The sequence below is a fragment of the Schistocerca serialis genome, chromosome 3, assembly GCF_023864345.2.
Source record: "Schistocerca serialis cubense isolate TAMUIC-IGC-003099 chromosome 3, iqSchSeri2.2, whole genome shotgun sequence".
Classification (NCBI taxonomy): Eukaryota; Metazoa; Arthropoda; class Insecta; order Orthoptera; family Acrididae; genus Schistocerca; species Schistocerca serialis.
The window spans coordinates 997,498,134-997,518,173 of NC_064640.1; positions in this window are offsets into that span (position 1 = coordinate 997,498,134).

A 20,040-nucleotide genomic window follows, 5' to 3' on the forward strand; every position below is an offset into this window, starting at 1 on the left:
AAGCTGACAGACATTTTCCCGGTGGCTCATGATGATTTATGTACACAAAGAAGCCGCCGGATTCTGATCCTTCGACAGCTCATCTCCCAGACCTTTCCATTTGACTAACGGAAATGTTGCCACATGGCAGACGGCCAACACAATGTCACGAGTACCTCTGTATTGACCACTAATGCCACTGGAGCAATAAACCAAGTTTCTTAAAAACTGAACTTAATATTCTAGTCCTTATCCACTCCATTTCGATAATCTATGATATGGCAAAAGCGGTTTTTTTTCAGGATCAAAGAGACAGCAGTTTTTGATAACTAGAAGAAGACCTTACTGCAGCCAAGGTAACTGGCGAGAGTAATGAAACGAAAGACAGTTAATTAGACCCACTCGAATCCCCCTGCGCCCCAACTCCGACCACTACAGTGGCACCTGCTAAATGAACAATTGCGAAACCTATCTCCGACTTCTTCAAGCTCGTATCGTCGTATTACTTTTTACCGGCGGGAGAGTAAGATAGTTTCATTCTGACTCTCAGCTGCAGGTTGCATTAAATTAGAATGAGAAGGGAAGGAAGAAAAAAACAAGAACATGAAATATTCTCCTATATGTTTCTTCCCCTGCAGTTTCATCTTAGTTTCACTATATCAATATTTTTCACTGTCATTTTTTATTTTTCTTCTTTATTTTGTACATAATTCATAGTCAGGCAACTATAACAATGAAGAATATAGGATATTGGTAACGATTGTGATGACACACACACACACACACACACACACACACACACACACACACACACACACATACACACACACAGAGAGAGAGAGAGAGAGAGAGAGAGAGAGAGAGAGGGAGAGAGGGAGAGAGGGAGAGAGGGAGAGAGGGAGGGAGAGAGGGAGGGGGAGGGAGGGGGGGGAGGGAGGGAGGGAGGGAGGGGGGAGGGAGGGAGGGAGGGAGGGGGGGGGAGGGGGAGGGGGAGATTAATAGAAGAAGAATTCTTGCAAAGGGAAATAAAAAAGGAATTGTATCAAAAAAGACCGCACGGCAACTAAAATGGTAATTTGATATTTTAAAAACGTGAGATAAATCAAAGGATCGTCATCATGAATACTTATAACCAAATTTTTCGTTAACATACTAAGGAAAAGGTAACTGGGTTGGGGTTGGGTTGTTTAGGGGAGGAGACCAAACAGTGAGGTCATTGGTCTCATCGGATTAGGAAAGCATGGGGAAGGAAGTCGTTCGTACCCTTTCAAACGAACCATCGCGGCATTTGCCTGGAGCGATTTAGGGAAATCACTGAAAACCTAAATCAGGATAGCCGGACGCGGGATTGAGACGTCGTCCTCCCGAATGCGAGTCCAGTGAAAGGTAACTGGAACACAGGTCACGAAACAGTGTATTTGAGATCGCAAATGTAGGAGGCCAGCGAAAATAATAGGCTCAGTATGTTAGAATAAGAGAGGACACAACCACAAACACGGATGCCAGCAAAACGCAAGAGCAATGTAGTTCAAGTGGCTCTAAGCGCTATGGAGAACAGTGTAGTAGTGGGACATCTAGGCACTGACTCGCTTGACAAGTATCCAGTAGTGCAGCAGCAGTGCTAAAAATTTGTCGCATTCACCGGCGGCTCGTGGGCGAATAAGCGCGGCATGCTAGCCTATTACTGTAATCCACTCGTCGGCTGTTGCATTCCCGGGACAAACTGTCGCGTGCCTGTATGGTATCGATTATATTGCAGACTGGCATGTGGTGTGGATTTGCACTACAGCGCAGTAACGCCTCTAAGCGCGCGAAGAGCACTCATAGTTTCATGGAACACCTTTTACCGCCGATTTCGAGTATCCAGTAGAGGAATCCCTTTTGAATGATAGTTCCATACTCATCTCAATTACCTGGGGTTGGAGCGCTTTTGCCTGCAAAACGTAGCGGATGTTAATTGAGTAGGTAAAGCCAGCAACAATGGAACGACACTTCATACTGAAATATATATGTACCACCTATGAAACATGGATCTTGCCCGGGCAGGATAGCTCACGAGCCTCAAGGATACAGATAGCTTTACCCTAAGCGCAACCACAATGGAAGGTGTCTTTGGAGAGGTCAAACTAATCCGTGATTGATTTTACGGTTTGGGAATCCACAGCTTAGATACATAATAGATATATTTAATTTTTTTAAACTATTCAAATCTTCTAAAAAATTTTGGCAACAGCATTAGCTGTTTGTAGCTCCTTTAGTACACAACAGGTTTCGCGATCATCGGGTGTATACATCGACGCAAAATATAATCTGAATTAGGAGGTATAATAACGGTAGAAAAAACACAAGCAGCCAGAAGGACAGAGAAACAAATACCGACATAACAAATGTAACATTGGTTCGGTAAAAATATGCAGTCCCCCAACTTTCGCATGGCGTTCGCATTGTCGGAATCACTTAAACTGGATGGTTACTAGATGAAACATCAAAAATTCCAATGGATAGCAGGCGCAGACAGTGAGCATGTGCACTTGGGAGATGGGGTGGGAGTTTATGGACGTGAAAAAGGAGTTGAAATAAGACCCCGGAAGAAAACTATATGGAATGAAGCCCTGTTCGGATAGAAGAATACAAAGCTTCACCAGTGATGAAAATTAGACAAATTCCCCCAAAAGCCACATGGTGGAGACATGACTATGCCTGAAGCGGGGAGGCCGGGCCGCCAAAGCCAAACAGGCTAGCTCATCCAGAATGAAATTTTCACTCTGCAGCGGAGTGTGCGCTGATATGAAACTTCCTGGCAGATTAAAACTATGTGCCGGGCCGAGACTCGAACTCGGGACCTTTGCCTTTCGCGGGCAAGTGAGCTACCCAAGCACGACTCACGCCCAGTACTCCAGCACGCCAGTATCTCGTCTCCTACCTTCCAAACTTTACAGAAGCTCTCCTGCGAACCTTGCAGAACTAGCACTCCTGAAAGAAAGGATATTGCTGAGACATGGCTTAGCGCACACTCCACTGCAGAGTGAAAATCTCATTCTGGAAACATCCCAGGATGATCACTTTGGGTACCGGAGAAATGTAGGAACAGACGAGGAAATACTGACCATACGACACATCCTGCAAGACTGGTTTAATAAAGAGAAACCTACTTTTAAAAATTTTGAAGGTACCAGGAGTAACACACAGGAGGAGAAAGGTTAATTACAACTTGTACAGAAACAAGACTGCATCTTGGACATACTGATAACAAACAGACCCGAACTTTTCGACTCTGTAAGTGCAGAACAGGGAATCAGTGATCATAAGGCCGTTGCAGCATCCCTGAATATGGAAGTTCATAGGAATATAAAAAAAGGGAGGAAGGTTTATCTGTTTAGCAAGAGTATTAGAAGGCAGATTTCAGACTACCTAACAGATTAAAACGAAAATTTCTGTTCCGACACTGACAATGTTGAGTGTTTATGGAAAAAGATCAAGGCAATCGTAAAATGCGTTTTAGACACGTACGTGCCGAGTAAAACTGTGAGGGACGGGAAAAACCCACCGTGGTTCAACAACAAAGTTAGGAAACTACTGCGAAAGCAAAGGGAGCTTCACTCCAAGTTTAACGCAGCCAAAACATCTCAGACAAACAGAAGCTAAACGATGTCACAGTTAGCGTAAGGAGGGCTATGCGTGAAGCGTTCAGTGAATTCGAGAGTAAAATTCTTTTTACCGACTTGACACAAGTAAATCCTAGGACGTTCTGGTCTTACGTTAAATCAGTAAGTGGCTCGAAACAGCATATCCAGACACTCCGGGATGATGGTGGTATTGAAACAGAGGATGACACGCGTAAAGCTGAAATACTAAACACCTTTTTCCAAAGCTGTTTCACAGAGGAAGACCGCACTGCAGTTCCTTCTCTAAATCCTCGCACAGACGAAAAAATGGCTGATATCGAAATAAGTGTCCAAGGAATAGAAAAGCAACTGGAATCACTCAACAGAGTAAAGTCCACTGGACCTTACGGGATACCAATTCGATTCTACAGAGACTACGCGAAAGAACTTGCCCCCTTCTAACAGCCGTGTACCGCAAGTCTCTAGAGGAACGGAAGGTTCCAAATGATTGGAAAAGAGCACAGGTAGTCCCAGTCTTCAAGAAGGGTCGTCGAGCAGATGCGCAAAACTATAGACCTATATCTCTGACGTCGATCTGTTGTAGAATTTTAGAACATGTTTTTTGCTCGAGTATCATGTCGTTTTTGGAAACTCAAATTCTACTCTGTAGCAATCAACATGGATTCCGGAAACAGCGATCGTGTAAGACCCAACTCGCTTTATTTGTTCATGAGACCCAGAAAATATTAGATACAGGCTCCCAGGTATATGCTATTTTCCTTGACTTCCGGAAGGCGTTCCGCGATGTCGCCTGATAAACAAAGTAAGAGCCTACGGAATATCAGACCAGCTGTGTGGCTGGATTGAACAGTTTTTAGCAAACGGAACACAGCATATTGTTATCAATGGAGAGACGTCTACAGACGTTAAAGTAACCTCTGCCGTGCCACAGGGGAGTGTTATGGGACCATTGCTTTTCACAATATATATAAATGACCTAGTACATAGTGTCGGAAGTTCCATGCGGCTTTTCGCGGATGATGCTGTAGTATGCAGAGAAGTTGCAGCATTAGAAAATTGTAGCGAAATGCAGGAAGATCTGCAGTGGATAGGCACTTGGTGCAGGGAGTGGCAACTGACCGTTAACATAGACAAATGTAATGTATTGCGAATACATAGAAAGAAGGATCCTTTATTGTATGATTGTATGATAGCGGAACAAACACAGGTAGCAGTTACTTCTGTAAAATATCTGGGAGTATGCGTGCGGAACGATTTGAAGTGGAATGATCATATAAAATTAATTGTTGGTAAGGCGACTACCAGGTTGAGATTCATTGGGAGAGGCGCTCTGCATCGCGGTGTAGCTTGCTCGCCAGGTTTCGGGAGGGTGCGTTGTAAGTAGGCTGTTTATGTTTTCTTATTGGCAACGTTACGTAGCGCTCTGTATGAAAATCACTGGCTGTGCTGTGTGCAGTCTGTGGTTAGTTTGAATTGTTGTCTGCCATTGTAGTGTTGGGCACTTGGATGTGAACAGCGCGTAGCGTTGCGCAGTTGGAGGTGAGCCGCCAGCATTGGTGGATGTGGGGAGAGAGATGGGGGAGTTTTGAAATTTATAAGACGGAATGTCATGAACTGCTATGTATATTATGAGTTTTCAACATTATTAAGGTAAATACATTGTTTGTTCTCTATTAAAATCTTTCATTTGCTAACTATGCCTATCAGTAGTTAGTGCCTTCCGTAGTATGAATCTTTTATTTAGCTGGCAGTAGTGGCGCTCGCTGTATTGCACTAGTTCGAGTAACGAAGATTTTTGTGAGGTAAGTGATTTGTAAAAGGTATAGGTTAATGTTAGTCAGGGCCATCCTTTTGTAGGGATTATTGAAAGTCAGATTGCGTTTGCGCTAAAAATATTGTTCTAAGTAAGGGGACGTTTCATATGTCGACCCTTAGCCTAGGATACCTCACTGGAATATTCTGATTTTTTTCTTGTAGTTTGTGTAATTAGTGTAGCTATTGTTTATTGCTAGCGCGTAATTATAGAGAGAATTTCCTTTGTAGTTGCAGTCTTTCATTGTTGTACAGTAAAACAGGTGTGGCACGCATGTAGATTTGCACCAAGTATTTCGCAGGTGCAATTAACTAGATATTATTTTCAGTGCTATGTTAATGTGTTCTCTTATTTTTGCTCTTCATATTATGCTTTTCTGTGTTGTCGTGCGAAATATTGTGACAATAATGGCGTGTGAAAAACGTAATACTAGGCTCCAAAGTAAACTGAGAAACGACAGTGAAGACGAAAGCAGTGTGTTAGCGCCACCATGTAATGAATTAACTAATATTCAAAGTAGTAATTTGGTAACTGTGCAATATGGTGTAGACAGTGAAACAGGTAGTGAACAGGGAAGCATTATCGATCGATCGGTCGGCAACAGCTCGCCTCAGGAATCGGGAATGACAGAACACAATATTGCAAATACTGTAGACTCAGGTTTTGGGTTCTCACCGTTTTCTCAAATGAGTCAAGACACATTTTCCGCTTGTCAAAATGTGAATGTTGCCGGTGCAAATTCAATGCCGAAAAGCACTGAGGAACATGTTTCAGACACCAGTGCATTGTTATTACAATTAATGCAACAAATGGGACAAAAGCTTCAAAAGTCAGACAACAATATAAACTAACCACAGACTGCATACAGCACAGCCAGTGATTTTCATACAGAGCGCTACGTAATGTTGCCAATAAGAAAACATAAACAGTCTACTTACAGCGTTTCTGGATGAGGTATCGAATATATTGCTTCCCCCTACTTATACCTCCCGAGGAGATCACGAATGTAAAATTAGAGAGATTCGAGCGCGCACGGAGGCTTTCAGACAGTCGTTCTTCCCGCGAACCATATGCGACTGGAACAGAAAAGGGAGGTAATGACAGTAGCACGTAAAGTGCCCTCCGCCACACACCGTTGGGTGACTTGCGGAGTATAAATGTAGATGTAGATCTCTTAACAGTCGAAGGGTATATACGGAAGTTGTAGTTGAGACGGAAAGGAGACAATAGCCTATTCCCGGTGTTTTCCAGTCTGAACACTAACCAGCTGTAAATGAACCCAAGGAGAAATCTGAAAAGAGCAGAAATAAAAACTTTGAAGTTCGCCGTTGGCATTGTAATTCTGTCAGAGACGGCAAACGACGTGGCAGTGATGTTCAACGGAATAGATACTGTCTTCAACCTCAACTGAAAAAAAAGACAATGGAATGTTGTCGAATTGAATCAAGCTATGGCGAAGGAATTAGATTAGGAAATGAGGCATTAAGAATATTAAGTGAATTTTTGCTGTTTGTTAGTAAAATATCTGATGATAGCTGAAGTGAAGGGACTTTTCAGGAAAAGAGGAATTTGTTCAAATCAGCCGGCCGAAGTGGCCGTGCGGTTAAAGGCGCTGCAGTCTGGAACCGCAAGACCGCTACGGTCGCAGGTTCGAATCCTGCCTCGGGCATGGATGTTTGTGATGTCCTTAGGTTAGTTAGGTTTAACTAGTTCTAAGTTCTATGGGACTGATGACCTCAAATGTTAAGTCCCATAGTGCTCAGAGCCATTTGAACCATATTTTTGTTCAAATCAAATGGCTCTGCGCACTATGGGACTTAACATCTATGGTCATCAGTCCCCTAGAACTTAGACCTACTTAAACCTAACTAACCTAAGGACATCACACACATCCATGCCCGAGGGAGGATGCGAACCTACGACCGTAGCAGTCCCGCGGTTCCGGACTGCAGTGCCTAGAACCGCACGGCCACCGCGGCCGGCAAGGAATTTGTTAACATCTTATATAAATTTAAGTGTCACGAGGTCTCCTCTGAAAGTATTTGTCTGGGTTGTATCCTTGTACGGAAGTGAAACATGGACGATACACAGTTCAGGCAAGAACAAAATAGAAATTGAAATGTGGTGCTACAGAAGATTGTTAATGGTTAGATGGTAGACCGAGTAACTAATGAGGAGGTATTTCATAATCCGAGAGAACAGTAATTTATGTCACAACTTGAACAAAGTAAGGGATCGGTTGGGAGGACCTACCCTGAGCCATCAAAGAATTGTCAATTTCATAATCGAAGAAAGCGTGGGAGAGCAAAAATAGTAAAAGAAGACCAAGGTTTGAATACAGTATGCAGGTTCAAATGGATGTACGTTGCGGTAGTTATCCAGAGATGTTGAGGATTTTACAGGATAGACAGACAGTGGGAGCTGCAACAAACCAGTGTGACGACGACGACGACGACGACGACGACGACGACGCAGAACATTTCTTGTTGTCTATCGTCCCAGTTTGCTGTAGAATGCATGTAATAATTCATAAAAATTTAAACTCTGTATATTTTGCGAAAGCTTTGTAAACTGGAATTCAGTTACTTCCGTTCAATTGGCTCTGAGCACTATGGGACTTAACGTCTGAGGTCATCAGTCCCCTAGAACTTAGAACTACTTAAACCGAACTAACCTAAGGACATCTCACACATCCATGCCCGAGGCAGGATTCGAACCTGCGACCGTAGAGGTCGCGCGGTTCCAGACCGAAGCGCCTAGACCCGCTCGGCCACACACGGTCGGCTCAGTTACTTTCTCTTGTACGACTTTTTGTTATGATGTTTGGTCATAGTGGTAAAGCGTCGTGTCGGAGACGTTCTAGAACGCTGTCAACTCAACTCATGCTTTCAGAGTTCTGACTGTAAGCAGATGATAACTTTTGTTTGGAACACCTTTACTTTTTTTTACCATGAATATTAAGGCGAAGTAGCTTGGGAATAACGGGTCCACAGATACACTTTTTTATCTTTTACCTTTTCAGTGTTACGACAGGTTGCATCATGATATCATTACCGATTAGACCGAGAATGCAGCTGCTAAACCTGAAGTAGTAGTTAATAAAGAAATATGAGAAAGCAGCTATGCTAATGTTATTTTCAGAGAAAATTATGCATTGCACATGATAAACGCCTTAAAATGCCTTACAAAGGTACCAACATAGTCCTGTATTTACTATGTTACCGCTGCCTATAATGAGGAGAAAAGTATCAACAGATTATGTAGACATCACTCTGTTTGGATGGTAATCGTAGATTGTACAAGGTTGTATAACAAATGTGACGCTTTCCTGCACTACGAAGTGCCTAGTGCTGGAAATAGTTCGTTTTATTTAAAATGTGGCATGTTTTTCGCAACAACAAACTTTGTGTAAATACTTCATTTATTGGTCTCATGGTTCAGTTCAATCCTAAATGCTGATATCGAGTTACATTGTTGACTTCCCGTCCCATGTTTTCCTTCCATTAAAGAAAAAGTTACGTCACTAACGTAGTAATTTACGAAATTATAGTCGAGGTTCTACTCCAGCTTTCACGATATTTAACATATTTTATACTTCAGTGCTGAAACCAAATTCACTACTTCTGCTTGATTTTTTGGATTGTTTGGGGGAGGAGACCAGACAGCGAGGTCATCGGTCTCATCGGATTAGGGAGGGACGGGGAAGGAAGTCGGCCGTGCCCTTTCAGAGGAACCATCCCGGCATTTACCTGGAGCGATTTAGGGAAATCACGGAAAACCTAAATCAGGATGGCCGGACGCGGGACTGAACCGTCGTCCTCCCGAATGCACTTCTGCTTGAACTGGTACCTTTACAAACAAATTATTACATTCCGTAACACAATCTCAGTTGCTACCACGGATACCTCTGGGTCCGCAAGCTGTAAGTCTTCGTTCTAAAACATAACTCAGTTAAATACTTCAGAATAAAAAAGGTCTACACGTTTCCTCACACTCGCATATTCGACATTGACCGACCATACGGGACTCTGCTGCTGTCGCTTGCCAGCGACACTTGACCTACCCAAAAACTTTTCAGGAAATCACTGACACGAAACAAGCGATCTAACTCTAGTAAGAGTCTGCAAGTTTATGCAGGTACTCTGGTAAGTAATCACACTATTTTAGTACCTCTCTCGTACGCAAATGATGCTGCACTTTCAATAAAAGAAAAAATGATCTAGAAAAAAAAAATCTAGTTGTTGGTCACAGCATGTGAAGAATATAATCTAAACGTGTCAACAGGAACACACAAAACATAGGAAAAATACTGAATTACGACCAATATTGTTTTAAGTAATGACATATTAGATTAAGTATAATATTTTTTACTATCTCGGTTTTGATGTTGCGAAGGAATAACGTAAGGACGCATGGAAGAAACCAACAAAGCTTTTGTGTAATTGAATAGAGTAGAATTCCAGCAGCCGAAACGAGATATTTCAGGGTGATGAAGTGCTATAGTATATGACAGGAAATTACGAATGACGGCTTTAAGACGAAAATGGAAATATATATCAATCACTGAATATAATGGAAGCAATAATAATAACAGGATCATCAGTCCAAGGTCCTCTCTCAAAATAACAAGATATGAAACTGAAGTGTCATGACAAGAAATTCCGAATAAAAAATAAATATCGGAACAAGCTAATACCTAATGTGAAGAGAATAAGGAATATAAGCGACCGCAATGCATTCCTAACGTCACATCATTCTAACGGTAGATGGGAGACGAACTCAAATGTCATCTGTCTGCGAAATTTGTATGTTTTGTGGAGTTTGTGCTTGTCGTCTTTTAATTATTTGTAGTGTTGTGTTTCTGAGGCGGAAATGGTAAGCGCGTCCGTCATTTGTCAACAAGGGCGTGGAAAGCAATTCAGGCTGATCGCACTAACAGGCTAGCGTAGCGGTAATTACTTGCCGGAAGGGTTCGATCCGTATCTGGCAGCTGTAACTTCCGTACAGGTACATTTATATCTACACTCACAAACCGTATCGCAGTGGGGATTGTTATGTTTTTAAAATGTTTAGAGGAGAGACGTTATAGCAATTTTGGAAGCAACGCTTCACAGCACGGCGCTGTCCTATCTGATTTGTGTCTCTCGTAAGTACCGCTCCTGTAGGTCGCATCTTTTCCTTTTTCTCTCTTCGGTGGTTCAGACTCCATAAAGATATTCAGCTTTCGAGCAGTTTTGGAATACTGTTCATCTAACTGTGTGTAGTCTTTCACAAAAAAGTCATCAATCTTTGAACTGATGTGGCCCCTACGACACAATCCATTACTGTGGCGTCCTAGAAAATGGTACACAGAGAAATAAACACAGGTACTTGACCTGACACTAAATTCCTGTGAGAGGTGCACTGCCGATATATCCATCCTACAGAGAACTATTCTGGTTACGTATCACCGAAGGAAAAGAAGGTTGCGGTTTATCTCTTGAAAGAATGTTATCTCTTCATTTCAGTTCGTATCGGGGCTAATATATACCAAAATCAGTAGTCTGGATATTATTACCCAAAATCTTTCTCCTTACACTCTGTTCTGTAAGGGACAGCAAATGAAACCGTGACAGGTGGAAAAAAGTAAGTAAACTGTTTAACATTTCAAGAGTAGTCGCCATAATTATTAATACATTTATCCAATTGTGAAACAAGACGGTCAATGCCTTCGTGGAAAAAATGTTTTCGGTCATCTACGGAAGCATGATTGTACTCGGGCGTGCACCTCTTTGTCCGAAGCAAATCGGCGGCCACAAATGTCTTGTTTCAGGGCTCCAAAAATATGGAGATCGAATGGGGAGAGGAGATACTGTATGGAGGATGTCTAAGGGCTTCGGTCTTTGGCGTCTTGTCACGGTTCGCGCGGCTGCCCCAGTCGGAGGTTCGAGTCCTCCCTCGGGAATGTGTGTGTGTGTGTGTGTGTGTGTGTGTGTGTGTGTGTGTGTGTGTGTGTGTGTGTGTGTGTTTTGTCCTCCTTAGTATAATTTAATTTAGGTTACATTAAGTAGTGTGAAAGTCTCGGGACTGATGACCTTAGCAATTTGGTCCCACAGAAGCTTACCACTAACTTCCAAAAATATTTCTAAGCGCTTCGCAGCGAAACTTTTGCAGCGTCGTCGAAACTACAGGCACGCCAGCCCCTGAAAAGGCACGATGACCTTTTTCTTAGACTTCAAGAGCCTGCTGCATATTAATTTTCTGGAACACGGTGCTCAACTAAGGTACAGCAGTACGTGGCCACTTTGCAAAAACCGAAGCGCCCTATCAAGTCCAAACGCGCAGCAATGTTGGTTCAAAAAATGGTTCAAATGGCTCTGAGCACTATGGGACTTAACATCTATGATCATCAGTCCCCTAGAACTTAGAACTACTTAAACCTAACTAACCTAAGGACAGCACACAACACCCAGTCATCACGAGGCAGAGAAAATCCCTGACCCCGCCGGGAATCGAACCCAGGAACCCGGGCGTGGGAAGCGAGAACGCTACCGCACGACCACGAGCTGCGGACAGCAATGTTGACAGACGGTATCATTCTATTTTAGGATAATGTCCGCCCAAGTGTTGCCAAGGTTGTTTCGACTAAGCTACAGAAGTTTAGGTCGGAAGCCCTTGTACACACAGTCCCGATCTCTCCCCATGCCATTTCCATGTTTTTGGATTTTTGGATTTCTGAAGAAACACATTCATGGCCGTCGATTTTCTTCGGACGCAGAGGCGCACGCCTGGGTATGATCATGGTTCCTTAGGCAACCTCAAACATTTTTCCGTGAAGCCATAAACAGTCTTGTATCACAGTGGAGGAAATGTATTAACAGTTATGGCGATTATTTTTAAAATAATACAGTTTGCTTACTTTTTTCCGCAAGGCTCGGTTTCATTTTGGCCGCGCCTTATATTATCATTTCTCTCTTCTTTTGTATTTACAGATTTTTGAATATGTATTGTAGTTGTTATAAATCTTTGAAACTCAGCTTTACCCGTTCTAAGTGATGACAAAGGAGTAGGAATAACAGTAACAACCTCGTTTCCTTAAACCAGGATTCACCTGACCCATGTTATATAACACTGTGCGAACCTCTTGCTATGGTGACGGCAAAGACATCGACGGTAGTGAAGATGGAAAGAATGCATCTCGGTAGAGTGGAACAAGCAGAATATGTATCTCATTTAAAAGCCCATTTTGCGTCTGACTTGGATCGAGCGGCATTGTCGTCTGCATCTGTTCAGCAGAGGAGCGGTGGAAACTTAAAATTATGGTTCTAATCCATCCAGTCTTAACCAATGAGTTTTTTTTAATTACAAACTCTATCATTAATCATAAAATATAACATTGGTGCGTTTTTAGCAATCTCAAAATTATCTCAAGTGGCAACAAACGCTTCGCCATCAATAGTGAAACTACTCTATCGGATAGTGAGGGATTGGTTTGACACACTATATCCCAAATCAGAAGAAATCTGGGACCTCTGGTCATCTGACGCCCGAAATAAAAACTTAGACACAATCAATATTAATGCAGTCCGGAATCCAGAAAACCTCTACAAATTAGGGGAAACACTTAAAAAATAAAAATTTAAATTTTTATCTCTGCAATAAACAAGACTACCACATGCGAACACTATGGATTTTAAAATTACAGACTGTAAAAAAATTCTTAAAAATAAGCCCTAGTGAGGGTTGATTCGCTCGAGATCATAGTTTCATAATCGAAATATTGCCTTGGAATAACAGACAAATGAAAATTTCCTTGAAACGTGCAAATAATATGTACACAGCAATTAATGCAAGTATAACGGCCAACCAAGAAAATAAACAGTAAACGTAAATGAGTCGTGGGAGGTGATAAGAAATAGTATCTCCAAAATTCCACAAAACCATGTGAAGAATATTACGCGTGATTTTAATGCATTTTAGGAATGCGAAAAAATTCAGGAAAATGGTTTATCACTTTCCTGCACACAAATGGAGCAGTTGAAATGGAAAGAGATTTGCAGGACTGTGTAGAAACATTAACCTCAAAATTATTTCATACCATTTTAAGAGAAAAACTTCAAAATTATGTCATACCATTTTAAGCAATAACCTCAAAACAAAAAATATGGCGCTCAACGAAGAAGCTATACAGGGTGGACAGAAACAGTCTAAAAAGTTTGTAAGGGTGTTGCAGGGTAGGTTGTACTGGGAAATAACTGTTAAGAAAAAATCTGATACATTGCGCCCTTTCCGATTTAACTAGCACTCAAGTTAGCCCGTCAGGCGATTGCACGCGCTAATTCAAGCAGCCTGTCAAAGACGGTGTCACTCATCGTTTTCTTCATTTGGGTTCCTAGAACTGAACATGGCGGCGATACAAAAATTAGATACGCGAGACGGAAGTATGGATCATACCCGAGGCAAGGCTGAGCAAACTCGTGCGCTATCATCTTTCTACGCTATGAGAACTGGCACAAACTGTATCTGGCGCGCAGCTAGAGTTATGCCCATAATGGCCTGATTGGCTAACATGAATGCTAACTAACCCGTAAACGGCGCAACGTGTCGAATTTTTTTTTCTTTACAATTATTTCTCAACACAATCTACCATGTAATACCCTTACAAGCTTTTAGAACTGTTTGTAACCAACCTGTATAGGTGAATTCCAATCGGATCATACGGCAATGTCGTAGACAGATCACAAGGAGATCTTAAAAGTTTAAGTAAGGACAGGAGCCAAAATTGACACAGACAACTACCTAACCGTGCCCCAAAATTTCAGTAAAAGGACGTCAGTGATTCATAACTTAGATACTAGTGAAATCCAACTACTACCAAACAAACTGTACAAAACGAAAGCACTAAATTGGGAACAACTCAAACACAAGTTTATCAAAACTGCCCCAAAACCAGATTACTTGAAACGGGGAAAACTCCCTCGGTGGAATGAAGACCGAATAGAAACTCAACGTAGAAAGGAAAAGGGACAATTGGCACTAAATAACCAAGAAAGCAGCAGAGAATTTATCGAAAATTGTTAAAAAGCTCATAATTTTTTTTGAGGCAACAGAAATATTTCCACAAAAAATATCGCAAAAAATTGAAGGTTCATGAAACACCAAATGAAGAGGAAATTGGCAGATAAATTCAAAGGTTGAACAATAACGAAGCACCTTCAGAAGCCGTGTTTGTTGCAGAACCACACAGATCAGCTGACAAAAAAAAATAAAAGAAATTACACTGACCACGCAAAACATTTGGCAAGCTGAGAAGTTTCCTGATGATTGGAAAATTGGAAAATTGGATTGGTACAGCCACACCCACTAAATAAGAACTGATTATTTAACTTCAGTCCATTCTACTTTCTTCCTGTCTCATGTAAAATTGTATCTCAGCATGTCTCCTGAACCGAGCACAACAACAACTTAAACGCAAAACTGGCGAATATCAAGCAGGCTTCAGACCAAATAGATCTTGCCCATAACAGGTCATGAAAGGACTATTTCTGGACCTAAAAATCACTCAAATTATTAGTGAAACACTAAATGTTACAAAATCTGATGTAAAAATCAGGACAAATTTCGGAATATTTGAAACTGAACAGGAGTCAGAAAAAGTAATAAAATCCTTCCGTTACTTTTCAATTGTATATTGGGGAAAGATAATCCGAGAGTGGCAAAAACTGAAATCGGAACATAAAATTTACGAATAAATGAAGTTGTGAAGAACCAAAATTACGATATTACTGCTTAGCTCTTGCAGACGAGATGGCGGTTCTATGTCAGGATATTCAAAGAGCAAAAACACAGATGGAAATTCTTAAAGAAACATTAGCTCTAAAATCGTTCGAAAAAATAAAATATATGACCAGCAACAACTTTGTACACACAATTCTGAAAACTAAATACGGGAAAACCGAGCGAGTACCTCAGTTCAAAAATTTAGGAGACACCATTTAGCAAACTGGCCTGGAAACATAGTTTACGAAATTCAGTGTCACAAAATGGAAACAACATTCAGGCTCACAAGTGATATCAATAGCGAAAAATACATTTCAAAATACATAAAACTCAGACACTATACTGTAGTCATCGAACCAGAGTGTCTTTATGGGGCTGAAACACTCATTTTAAATAGAAAGTTAGATAGAACTTTTTCCAGTACATAGCGAGATGATACAGAAACCAGTGATAAATGTTGTGAAGAGAAACTGTCTTCTAAGTAGGCTGTTTAGGTTTTTATGTTGGTAACACCACGTAGCGCTCTGTATGAAAATCACTGACTGTGCTGTGTGCAGTCTGTGGCTGGTTGTCATTGTTGGAATATTCGCTATTATAGTGTTGGGTAGTTGGATGTGAACAGCGCGTAGCGTTGTGCAGTTGGAGGTGAGCCGCTAACAGTGGTCGATGTGGGGAGGGAGAGAGAGAGAGAGACAGAGAGAGAGAGAGAGAGAGGTTACTATAAGCGGACGATCTGGACATGTGTCCGTCAGAAAAAGGAAATTTGTAAAGATGGTTGTCATGAATTGGTAGATATATATGATGACTTTTGAACATTGTTAAGGTAAATACATTGTGTGTTCTCTATCAAAATCTTTCATTTGCTAACTATGTCTATCAGTAGTTAGTGCCTTCAGTAGTTAGAATCTTTTATTTAGCTGGTAGTATTGGCGCTCGCTTTATTGCACTAGTTCGAGTAACGAAGATTTTTGTGAGGTAAGTGATTCATGAAAGGTATAGGTTATGGTTAGTCAGGGCCATTATTTTGAAGGGATTATTGAAAGTCAGACTGCGTTGCGCTAAAAATATTGTGTGTCAGTTTGGTGATGATCAGAACAAGTAAAGAGAAAACTGTTTGAGTACGTTGAGTTTTGCTCAGCTGTTTGAAAATCAAGTAACGTAGAAGTTTAGCTGCACAGTCATTCTTAATTTTTTAAGGGGGCGTTTCAGTCTTAGCTGAAAAACGGGCTTAATTATTTTATATTTTGGCAATAACGCTTTTCGCCTTGTTTAAGGCATCTTTAGATTGGCTGCCGCAGCAGTTGTTAACACATAGGCTGGGCTGGTGTGCATGGAAATGTCTGCGCAGGCAAACAGCATTATCAGTATTTTAAGAACATTGCGTGGCGCCCTGGTATAAAATAGTGTTGAATACACGAGAGGTCACGTTTAAAACTTTCACGGCCAGAACATGTACCACAGCATTCCTTACATGTTTACATTTTGTGATGCGTTTCTGTAGACATTATGCAGTTTTTGGCATCTTTTGGACTGTGCTATACAGGGTGTTACAAAAAGGTACGGCCAAACTTTCAGGAAACATTCTTCACACACAAATAAAGAAAAGATGTTATATGGACATGTGTCCGGAGACGCTTAATTTCCGTGTTAGAGCTCATTTTAGTTTCGCCCACCTACGCTCAATGGAGCACGTTATCATGGTTTCATACGGGATACTCTACCTGTGCTGCTAGAACATGTGCCTTTACAAGTACGACACAACATATGGTTCATGCACGATGGAGCTCCTGCACATTTCAGTCGAAGTGTTCGTACGCTTCTCATCAACAGATTCGGTGACCGATGGATTGGTAGAGGCGGACCAATTCCATGGCCTCCACGCTCTCCTGACCTCAACCCTCTTAACTTTCATTTAAGGGGGCATTTGAAAGCTCTTGTCTACGCAACCCCGGTACCAAATGTAGAGACTCTTCGTGCTCGTATTGTGGACGGCTGTGATACAATACGCCATTCTCCAGGGCTGCATCAGTGCATCAGGGATTCCATGCGAAGGAGGGTGGATGCATGTATCCTCGCTAACGGAGGACATTTTGAACATTTCCTGTAACAAAGTGTTTGAAGTCACGCTGGTACATTCCGTTGCTGTGTGTTTCCATTCCATGAGTAATGTGATTTAAAGAGAAGTAATGAAATGACCTCTAACATGGAAAGTAAGCGTTTCCGGACACATGTCCACATAACATATTTTCTTTCTTTGTGTGTGAGGAATGTTTCCTGAAAGTTTGGCCGTACCTTTTTGTAACACCCTGTATACTCTACAAGGGCACTGAGCAACGATAACATAACACCTCTCACTGACTGTGTTGTCAGAAGTGTCTGCTCAGATCACATTTCGCCAGATTGTGTGTAGGTGCATGTGAGGTGAAATAGTGAGCGGAAATTTGTGAAACACTGAGCGAAAACAATGCACTGAATAGCAGTTGATTGAGAGACCAACCACGTACACGAAACAGGACGACAAATGTAAGTACAGAAACGTACATAACCTCCACCATCGAAATAGCTCTCCACAAATACGCAATAATGTTCTTCATAGCTAGTTTGCAGATGACATGCTGCAAAAAAAAAAAAAGAGCACTAAAATCGACGTATAATAATACAGTTCTGTTAGCGATGTAATTTTAAGCTGAGTGTCTAAACCAAACGAAGCAAATTGCAAATATTGTATTTCTTAGACCTACAGCAGTTAAATTACAACAAATGTGATATTATACTATACAGAAATAAAAATTTGATCCACAGAAGATGACACATTGGTTCTGAAACATGTCTGGGTAAATATAAAAATTAAGTAATTGTGTTTGCATAAGGCTGATTTCCAGAACAACCCAGAGTATTAAAACGTTACAGTCGTTGGTGGGACACAATATTGAGGGAGCCTGAACCTTCCGAAATACGCAGCTGACAAACGGAAAAACAGAACAGCTAAAAGAACTCTCAAGACGATTTCGATGAGTAAAACCAATATTCTGTTAAAAGGACCGGAAGACATGTATTTATTGAGATCAGTGACAGATACAAAAGAAAATTATTTTAAAGTTGTAGATGGTATCTCAATTGTGCAGGAAAGATGGATTCATGGAGTTTTCGCAAGTGACGCTTCTATGTCCTCCTTGGAACAGTAACAATTCATTGTAGACTCTGGTCGACAGGCACTATCCCAATATCACGCTCAGAGTCCCTAACTCGACACAAGGTACAGCTGAAAGATTCTTCACGATTTCTTGATTTTGTGGTCTTTATAACATTGGAGTATATTTAACTCACTTTTTCTCAACGAGGGTGTGGCTATTTTATCAAACTTAAGTGCATATATAGAAAGTGGTCCAGCAACTTCCGTTCTAGTTTGCCTACAATACAGACGACTGTCTATAATATACGTTTTGTGTTTGCTGATAAGAAAATATTTGATACAGAAATAAATAGCATTAACAGTCTAGCTAGTGTGAGCGGCTTACGCAGAAGCGGCGACCACCTAAAACTGTAGCGCGCGGAGTTCGTTTATCGAGTGTTTCTCGTTCCGATGACAGGACTTTTTAATAGACTTTTTATCCAATACTTTTTCCCCATTTCGGGCAGTCGCGTTACGCTCTAAGTTGTGGCTCCGGAGCTGCGGGAGGGTAACAGCTTAATAAAGTAAATGAAGTCAGGCAAACAAGAGCGGGGGACCGCGATTATTGATCCCGATCCGTGCGCGCTGTGGCTGTGGACAAAGTGGGGCGGACAGGGGAAGAGTGCTCATTCATCTGAGTGTTAATCCCACGTCAGCGTCTGCCTTCTGCCCTTTGCACTGCCTATGCCCTTCCCAGCCGCTTCTGCTCAACTCGAGACCTAACCTTTCATTTCCCTCATGTGTTCATAGTTGTGGTTACTACAGTTAAGGGTAGTATAATATTTCTGCTAGAAACACTGTATAAATAGTTGTTAGTATCCCATTTAGACAGTGAATGAGCATCATTTAGTTCCAATATGTTGGACGTAGAGGAATTATGGGCGAAGTTTAACGGAGTGTACATCGCGCCCTAGAGAAATATGTGCCTAGGAAGTGAATTAAGGAGGGAAAAGTTCAAATGGTTCAAATGGCTCTGAGAACAATGGGACTCAACCGCTGAGGTCATTAGTCCTCTAGAACTTAGAACTAGTTAAACCTAACTAACCTAAGGACATCACAAACATCCATGCCCGAGGCAGGATTCGAACCTGCGACCGTAGCGGTCTTGCGGTTCCAGACTGCAGCGCCTTTAACTGCACGGCCACTTCTGCCGGCGAGGGAAAAGTCCTACCGCGGTTTAATAACAATATTCGTAAAATACCGAGGAGTATTGCAGTCTTCGAATCGAAAGAGAAGGCGCAAATGACGACAGGCAAACAATCGTTCACGCGATAGGATCGTACAGCTTACCGACGTTTGACCACTGCACAGACTCCAGTATGGAGAACATAGTAATAGGCATCCCTGACGTTGAGAAGCGACTGGAACAGTTGAAAACAAATAATTCAGCAGGTCCAGATGGAGTCCGAATTCGGTTTTACCAAGAGTGCCGTATGGCAGTGACTCCTCACTTAGCTCGAATTTATCGCGAATCTCTGGACCAGCGCAAAGTTCCAAGCGACTGGGAGAAAGCTCAAGTGACTAGTATATATAAGGAGGGTAAAAAAAGGGGCAGATTCGCAAAATTATAGACCAAACTCTTAACACCGGTATGCTGCAGAATTCTTGAACGTATTCTCAGTTCGAATTTAATATTTCTTTTGAGGCGGTAAAGCTTCTGTCCACAAAAATCTGCACTGTTTTAGAAAACA